Genomic DNA, 9575 nt, shown 5'->3' on the forward strand with positions numbered 1-9575 from the left:
ACCACCTTTCTCCACCAACTTAGCTGCCGGAAGCACAGAGTTATGATAAGCACAAGAGACAACTACTACTCTTAGTCTCAACATTAAGCACCACAGTAGTGGCAATAGCTGTTGACAGCTAATAAAAAAGAGTTGCTGGGAAGGTACTTATGCTACACTCCTCTGTAACATGCATATTCTACAGTGAAAGTCTGTGAGTTTTCACATAGCGAAGCTGGATCAGCATTTTTGTTGGAATGATCAGAGATATCCCAGGTCCATCTCCATGACCCATTTTTAAGTCACTTCTTCACAGCACGGAAGTGCAACAGGTTTCAATGAAACAGAGATAAGAACATATCTAATATGGAAAAAATAAAGAGACTGCATCATATTTCATTCTTGGGAAAGGAGAAGTTACATTAGGTGAAACTTCCCAAGGAAATTCAACTGAAATAAAGTTCAACTAATGTTTTTGGCAAAAATTTTAACAAGTGAAAATAAAATCTTAACACGTGAAATGATGCATCACTTCTATGCATGTTCTGCATAGGACGCTGGCACTGCACAGTGCAGGGCTATATAGGTAGTCGAGATAGCTCAGACTAGGTTTTAGTGGCAGAAGCAAAACAGCCACAGAAGTATGTCTCTGCCTGGACTTACACTCCTCGTTTCCTGATGTCATGAGTCCTGAAGAACAAAAAGCTTTTGCTCAACTATAAATTGTTTCTCTGTGAACATTATGCAGTATAGAAACAGGACACTGCGGGTGAGATTTATTTGATCAAATGCAGATATTTATGACTGAGCTGCTGTACGGATTTCCTTTATGGTTAGCGAGAAATATTATCATTTCTAGAGTGTGACTCACCTCATCCTACTGTAGATATCAACATCACAGTCCAGAACTGCCTCTATTTTTCACTGACTTTAAAGGAAGCTTATGGTGACTAGCTGAGATGTAGACACCTAAAGTGAAAAGAGATAGACCTCACCTTCCATCCACAATATAGTGGTTCAAACTGGAAGATGACTTTTACTCTCTGCGAACACACAGGAATCACGAAACTGTGCTGAGGCACCACTGTGCAACAGAAGTCAGCTAGAATCTTTGAGCATTCAAATATCATGGATACACTTCGTAGGAGCCCCCAAAATGCTGCAGAGTTACATCCTGAAATCGAAGAGCACATCTGCAATGCCAACATCCCCTCTTCTTTGTGTGAAATCAACAATACTTCTTAACAGAGAAAAAACAAACTATCCTTTACATCATCATCATAAACGGCCCGACTTCAGAGGGACCAGCTTTCAACAACAGTTCACACAGAGCAGCAGCAGAATTTTAGCATTTGGTTCTGCACCGCTCTCAACTCCGAGCTGTGACCTCTGGGGAAACACAGTGGGAGGAGCTTGCCGTGGTATCTCTTGGTATGTATCCTACTTTGGCTTGCTGCATTTTGTATAAGAAAGTACGATGTAAAAACAAAAAACATTCTTACTCTGGTTTGTTGGGGTTTTTTCCTTAGTGCAAGAGCATTCCTACTGGCTCTAGTAGAAAGGTTCTCAAGTGTGTTGTAGGCAGAAGCAGGAAATTTGCTCTCCTCATGGATCAAACAGAGTCGGTACTAATAATACAGCACAGGGAAAGTAAAAAAAAAAAAAAGAAAAGAGAAAAAGAAATGTTTAACACTCAGCACTAGAGGAGAGTGAAAACAGAACACACTTTGAAGAATTTCCTCGCTGCAGCACAGCCCTGCATAGGAGAGGCTCCACAGTCAGACTCAACATGTTTTGAAGTTTCTCTGTTTGTTTAATCTTCAGGTCAGGTTTTGGCACTGTGTTATGATTGACACAATATAAAAGAATAAAGGCCCAAACAAGGCAAGGGGGAAAAAAACCTTAGGAAAATGTGAGACTTAGTAAATCAAACTGTCTAAGAAGTAGGGCAACTGAGGTGCTTTAAGAACTGGTGCAAAGTTGTATCTTAGACCAGAAGAGCAGTATCTAGAGATAGCTCTCTTTCTAATAACCAAATCTCATGGCCTAGCTGGGAGCTAAGAAATGATCTCCTTAAAGTCAAGCCTCACTGCAGGGCCTGTGCAATGTGAGAAAACATTACTTTCCATAAAAAATAGAGAATAGAGCCAGAATGCTAAAAATCGCACAGTCAGTGTGAACTATCGTTCTGAAAGATTGCTTACCACAACAATAATTTATTAATGTGGTTATATCACTGCAAATGCCTCTCTCTCAATTACGACCCTCTGAGGAGGATGTGAAAAACTGCAAAAATTCAAAATCTTCTCCATTTCTTGGTAACAGAGACTCCCTTTATTACCATTTTGGACTGTGCATAGTCTGACAACTTGTGAACAAGTTCTACGGAAAACTCGGACTAAATAAAGAGTGCTTCCCTACAAAAGCATAGATGTACATTACAATTGGAGCCCAAGCCCATTGTGTAGGGTGAACAACCCACCCCTCGTGAGCACAAGGAATGAGCATCCCAGAAGGGCACTACCTCCCTGCAGAGGCGTTGCAGTGCTCGCTCTAAGGTGGATTGCCAGGTACTCTCTCTTGTTTAAAAGCAGAGGGTGCGTGCAAAGATGGGAATGGGCAGACCAGATCAGATGGAAATTTCACTGTGTCCAGTGACAGCAGCCTACAGCAGGTGCCTAGGGAAGAATATATGAATGGCCAAAGTATGCTAATATTTCACCATAATGCAGACTAGCCCAAAGCTGTGTCATCTGAAACTGCTCTAGATAGCAGAGCAGGGCAGCTCACAAAGTGTAAAGCACAGAAGACAAAATTTTATTCATTAAGCAACAGGCTGAATCATTATATACAAATAACGGCCCATATCCTAAACTGGAAATCAAATATCCAATATCAGCATTACCAAAAAGAAGAGCAAACCTCCCATTGTCTTCAGGGTATACAGAATTTTATTCCAAGCCCTAAGTAAATAATGATAATAAAAAGTTAGCCTGCCTCATTTACAGCATTTAATATATCTTGTTTCACCAGTGCAAAGAATTCCAGCTTTAGCTAAAGGCCATTCTTTGTTAATAATTATTTTTTACTAGTGCATTACACACTAAATTTAGTTAGTGCATTTGTAAACTATATTAAAAAGGCAGCACCGCAGATAAAATATAAAGGGATGGAATCTGTTAATATGTAGCTACTGTTTTGCAAGGAAACACTTTGAAGTAAGTACCATTACCGTTTTTCGCTGCATGCAGAATGTTAAATTAAAAATTAAAAGTGAGGGTCAGTTTTGTTTGGTTTTGGTTTTTAAATGGGAGTAACTTAGCTTCTATTGTACCCACTATATTTCAAAGTTTAATAAAACAGGTTTTACATTTTATTTAAATCAGTTATATGCTATTTTTACTCTAACCATATATTTCTGACCTTGTCACATCAGAAATAATTTTTTAAAATCAAAATATCATTACAGAATCCAGAAGCTATAATGAAGCTGCTAAACTCTGAAGTCATTCCTGACATGAATAAATTTACTATGAATTTACATCAGTGTGGCACTGGGATTTGGCCCAATGTGTACGTGTGTGGAGCTTTATTCTACAATGCAAGCATTCAAAGAATCAATAATTTGTAAAAACCCAGATTCCAGTTTCCAGACTGAAAATGCTGGAATGAATTATAACCGTATTAGGACACTAAAAACCTTATTAATGTGGTTCCAGGCAGTAGCAGGTTCTTTTCTCAGCCAAGTCACAGAACAACCCTCACCTTTTTATGGCTCAATTGCAACGCAGCTGGGGATTTGCACACAATGAGGCTGTTTTCACCAACAGGGTGACAGCTTTCTACATCTCTGTTGTGTCAGCCTTGAGGTGATGACTAGCGGTGAGGAAATTATCTTAAGGTGGGTAGTTTTGATGGATTTCCTTTCAGCAAAACAAAACCATATGGCGACGCAGCTTTCGCTTAGGCGGAGGTACGCCAGGTAACGAGGGGAATGCCAGGAAACGGTGATGAAGAAACATCCCCAGACACCTGGCCTACCTATCTGCACTGCCCGAACCGATTGCTGCAGCAACCTTGCAGGGGCCTGCTTGCTCTTCAGGAGGACAAAGTGAGGCAGAATTATTTAATGCTCCAATGATCCTCAGTGGAGAACGACTGGATAACAGCCGAGCACATCCCTCCAGGTCCAAAAAATGTCAAACTGAACCTTTTGAGCTCTTGGTGACTCAGATAACAGCTAAATTCCCAGCTAGAACCATTTTATGAAACCGTGTGTTTTGAAGGACAGGGCAGTCCCTGTTTCCACATGATCTCACTCACACTGCTATGACCAAAACATACTCCTCGAACTAATTTGCCAACACTACCATCAACAGAGAAAATGTGTGTCAATGGCAAGAACTGGAATAATTTCTATGAACTAAGAAAGCAATTTAATGTAGAGGTTATAACATTTTACATCATAAAATACACTTTATACTGTACAAATTAAATAAACCACCATTTTAAAGTTATAGACACATCAATGTTACACACCAGTCAGAAGTTTTGATCCACCATTAAAAAGGCCAGTAATGCATTTCAAATCCTAAATCTTCTAGTTTTTATCTGATGACTGCATGTAACCAAACTATAGAAACAATCTGTTTTGATATTGTCCCTTCACATGCTAGCTGCTTATGTCCATTTGTCTTCAAATTTACACAACCTTTTCTTTCTGACAGGAGTCAATGGAGAGTATATTTCTGAGTCTATTTTGGCTTCTACTGAAGGTTATAGTATAGTCACTCCATGATAGGGTGATCATGGAAGATATATGTCTTATACATCTGCTTGAAAGGCTGAGTGAACATGATCTACCAGGAAGCTGATCCTCAGCCATAATTCTACAGAAATAAACAGATTGCAGCTGAAATTCATGCTAGCAGAGGATTTTTATTCTGCATTGTCTTCCCATTTCTGCCTAAAATGATCATATGCAAACTTTCTTTAACTTGTTTTTAAGGTATGAATGAACAAGATAGAAAGGAATGGTGTTTGTATGGCTGGGGGTTGTAATTTAGGCTCTAAATCAGATTATGAAGTCCAGAGAAATACATACAATGCAGTCAGGGATGTATCAAAGAGGGGAGACTGTCAAAAGAGATGAGAGAGAGAGAGAGAAGGAGTCATTTAGTCACATAATCTACTGCAGTTGGATTACTACAAAGCTGGCAAAAGAGGTGGTAAAAAAATCTATATATAACAGAATATGAATTTACGGTTCCTTACCTCACAGCTTAAAGTACAGCCCCACAGCTACTGCTTCAGGGGATTGAAGAAAGAGAAATAGCTGTGGTACCTATGAAACATTGCCTGCCTTTTTGGAGCAGCCAGCTGGAATTGGCTAAAACGCAGAATGTCACATCAAATCTCATACAGATGAGAGGTTTGCTTGCTTTCCAGTAGAGATAACAATCGTGATGAGCCAGCAGAACTTAGTCTGCAGCAATATGAAAGACTCAGCGTATGAACATTTACTAACTCTGAATAACAGGATGAGCCAACCTGTAAGTGCACCACACCTTTGTAGGGCCGTGAATTTATTCATTCACATATTTTTACTTTATAAAACAACACTAAGAGCATGGCCTCTTTCTTCTCATCTTTTGTGCACCCAACTCCTAGTCTGGGTCCTAACAACCACAGTTTCCAGAGAATATGGTGTGCTGGCACCATGACAGTTTTTTTTTTCTCTACAGCCTTGGAGAGCCTGAAAATTCCCCCTTTTTTTTTTCTGAAACAGCTCGCTGGAGTGCAAGCAAAATCCTCCACAGATGGGGGACAAGCTTGAGAAACAGCAGTACAAGAGGTAATATTTTATAAAGAAAATGATGAATGATTCCAAGAAAGAAATTAGGAAGCAGAAATCATCTCAGGCATACATGGAACAACATCGTGATGTAATGGAAAATGGACTGTATTACGGCCGGTGGTTTGATAATGAAGGGAAAGCTGTGAAGCTCATTTGTGACAATGTAAAAAAATAAAAAAGACAGAGCGTGTTGATAATGAGCCTTGAATACTCTTTCTTTTCTTTTTCCCCCTATTTTGTCACCTTTGGTCTGCTTGGCATTCACCCAAATTAGAAGACTGACAGTCATTTCTCTTTAATAATCACTCTTGGAAACTCAAGCAGCACCCCCTTTTCAGCTCTGTCAACAGGGAATCATTAACACTGAAAAAAAAAATATATATATGCTTAATTGTTTTTACTGAAATAAACACTCTGGGTACCCCCTGCCGTTTAATGAACATGCACTGGGTTAACTACAAGGGCTGCTACCACTGCCATCTTTGATTACTTGCTAGTGGCAGATGAAAGCTTAAAACACACGTATTTTTTTGACAGTAAATATGATTTCACTTTTTTGGCTTCCACATCAACCCACCCTTTTCAAAGTAGGGCAGACTAGCAAAGGCTGTCAAAATAAGGCTAGCAAGTAAGTGGAGTAGCAGCTCTCTACAGAGTTTGATTATTCTTCTGTGAAAGAGTCTGTAAACAAAACCTTTAGGCTTTTGTCTACTAAACAGTGCTTAGAAATTCTTCCAGCCTAGCATTTTTAATATGTGGGAACATGACTGCAGTAGGATTCAAGAGCACTCAACATTTTTGAAAGGAAGACAATTTATTTTTGTAACTAAATGTGGTCTCAGAACCGAAAATGCAGGCGAAAGACCACTTTTTTAAAAGAAAAGAAATGCTCTGTGTGCATGGATCCTCTGAGCTGTCTGAAAGATGTCTTTCCTTTGCCTTGACTATACATACCAAGATAATAACAGGGCAAAAATTATTTTCAAGTATCAAAAGGTTTTAATATCAATTTTGAGTTTGGAAGTGAAATTTAATTGAAAACATATATTCAGGTCTTATTTTTCACTTCCATGCTTTGTGCTGTGATAATAAGCCAGCTAGTCTGAGGCCCGATGTCCCTTCAACTAAAAATCAGTTCTTTGAGATGGCTGGAACCTTTGGAACAAGCTATGTGCATTACAGGGCACAAATACTCAAGTCTCTTCCCTTCCTGGGAAAATATTTGATCTAGGATTGGGGAATGCTTCTCTTCACCAGGTCAGTCCACCAGTTTCTGATCATGGCCAGGAACTGGGTGCAAATTTATGCATGCCTCAAAGCAGAAACCGATGGGATATTTCCGTTGGACTTTCCCTCCCATATACCTAGGCCATGTCTATAAAAGGAAGTTAAACGTTCCCTGAACCATCCATTGACACTGCAGCCATACCCAAATCCATACCATTAAGCTCTTTTACCCTCCAAGGAGGGTATCCACACCAATGCTGTCATGTGGAGACAGTCTCTGGTTTGTGCAAAGTCCTGAACTAAGCTAGGGAGATGTTTGGGATGGCGATGGTGGATCCAGACCAAAACAAACCAAAGACCACTCTGACCATGTAAAAGAACAGAAGATTTGAGTTCCAGTGCCTGGGAACTTTCCCTGGCACATTCAAAGTTATTAGTATGGATGTAGCCATATGTGTCAAGGCGATTTAGACAGCAGCTGAGCCTGAAGTTTTTAACTGCTAGCTTTGCCTAAATATCAGCCTTAGATGTCTAAAAGGGAAACCAGTTGCTTAACAGCACTTCTCAAATTTAGCTCCAAAAGGCTGAGTAGTTGCTATCAGTCCCTACAAGTTTTTTGGATAGGTTTTTGCTTGAGGTTGTAAAAGTTATTGCCAGTGTGATTTTGGTTTGCCTCCTACTATCTGAGATCTGCTGATCACTTTACCTTTAACATTAATGGCTATCTTTCAATCATCTTTTTAATATATTTTTTCCTTATTTATTAGACAATTAAGTGCTAGATATGCAATTACAGAAAGCAATGCATAATGAAATCTTTAAAAAGTACTTACATTTGGATTCTTAGAAGGGACAAGATTTTATAATCTGGTTAGCTCTTCTTCACTTCAAGGACTTGCTGAAAATTAGGGATTACTGCATCCTCCTAGTGTTAGTCATCAATCCTTATACACATCACTAGTGTTACACCCACCTAGTAGGGACAGTTTTAAGTGTCTCTCACAAAACTGTAAATATCAGCCAAACAATTTTTGCAGACTACAAATGCTGGTGACAACGAGCCCCCTCCCCACCTCAGCTGTTTCTCCCAACCTCTTCAATGCCACCAGACTTTTGCTGGCTTTGTATGAGAGTAATTCTAGAGACATCGGTATGATCAAACCCTCCTTGCATAATGCAGGAGGGACTAGAGCAATACATGTGTGTTGCTTATGGCCATGGCAACACCTAAGTTTTAGCTGTCTTGCCACCTACTACAAATGACTTCAACTAGTGTGACCAGGCAGTGCATGACTCTATGGTTCACACCCACATACACATACACACATGAACCTACCCGTTCCCCATCACTGGAAAAGAGTGACTTCTAGGATGAAACACAACTAACAATGCACACCTACACTCTTGGAAAGTGAAGATTAATATCATAGAAATCTTCAGGGGTAAATAAGTAAAAAGTAAACTATACAGTTATTGAAATACTCTTTAGTTGTAATATTATTTTGCAAACATCCTACATATTTCCCTTTTAAATATGCAGGGAGAAAATCTCTTGGATTTTATTGAAAGGACTAGGATTTTCCTTTGAGATTTTCCACAAAAATGTTGATGCAGCATGATTCTGTGTGATCTGAAGAAAAGCTCAAATATTGTTGATTTCTGATGTGATGTTACTATTAGAGCTGCTTGGAAATAGCTTTTCAATGTAAAGTGGAATTTTACATTTTGGTGATTTTTTAAATTTGATTTCTCATTGGAAAATCAAAAGGACCCAAATTTTCCTTTTTTTTCCCCAAATTTTCCACTTCCAACTTATTTTCAGAGCAGTGTAAGAAAATGAAGACTGTACTTTACTCATAGACACTGAAATAGGCCTTAAAGATCTCATACTTTGAAATAACAATTAGAGAAAATTACTATTAGATTTTTGTGAGGGTATTGGGAGTTCACAGTTGGAATAATAATATCAAAATGGAGGCTGAAGCCAAACCCCTCCCTTGGCAAAAGGAAAGTAAACTGCAGTAGACTCTACCAGAGTCAGAAGAGCAGGTCTGCAGTTTTCAGGGCTCGTTGAAGCAGTGCAATGTTCTGTAGTCTCCCTTCTGGATGGGGAGATCTCTGGAGTAAAAGAGACATTTTCAAGACTATCTTGTGGATAAGTGATACAATTATTTCACCATCAATAAAATGAAAGTTTTTGCAAAAGCTGCATCATGTTATTTGAATATTCTCTATGTTCTTATTCAATTCAGGACAAAAACATTTTATTGGAACAAGCAGAGAAGAGTTACATGAACACTAAGTGGTTCCTTTCTTCCTTTCCATCTCCTAGTACGATGTGCATCTCAGGTACATTTCACATACAGTAGTTCTCATGTTCATTGTGGTAGAGCGTATTTATTTTGAAGATCCACTTCTTGGGCATATTATTAGAGATCTAAACTCTCATCTGAAATGCCCTTTGTCTTATTTTATTGCGACAGAACATGCCATGGACCTGAATCCTATTGCT

The 9575-nt window shown here is 39.0% G+C and overlaps 1 long non-coding RNA gene across 1 annotated transcript; it reads left to right on the forward strand.

Moving 5' to 3' along the window:
- Positions 1 to 2275: 2275 nt before the first annotated feature.
- Positions 2276 to 6036, forward strand: LOC128135147 (uncharacterized). The gene is made up of 2 exons (XR_008232967.1): positions 2276 to 2549; positions 5768 to 6036. It is a non-coding gene; the product is annotated as an uncharacterized LOC128135147 (long non-coding RNA).
- Positions 6037 to 9575: the final 3539 nt, after the last annotated feature.

Source organism: Harpia harpyja, chromosome 22 (assembly GCF_026419915.1).
Source record: "Harpia harpyja isolate bHarHar1 chromosome 22, bHarHar1 primary haplotype, whole genome shotgun sequence".
In the NCBI taxonomy this organism is placed as follows: Eukaryota; Metazoa; Chordata; class Aves; order Accipitriformes; family Accipitridae; genus Harpia; species Harpia harpyja.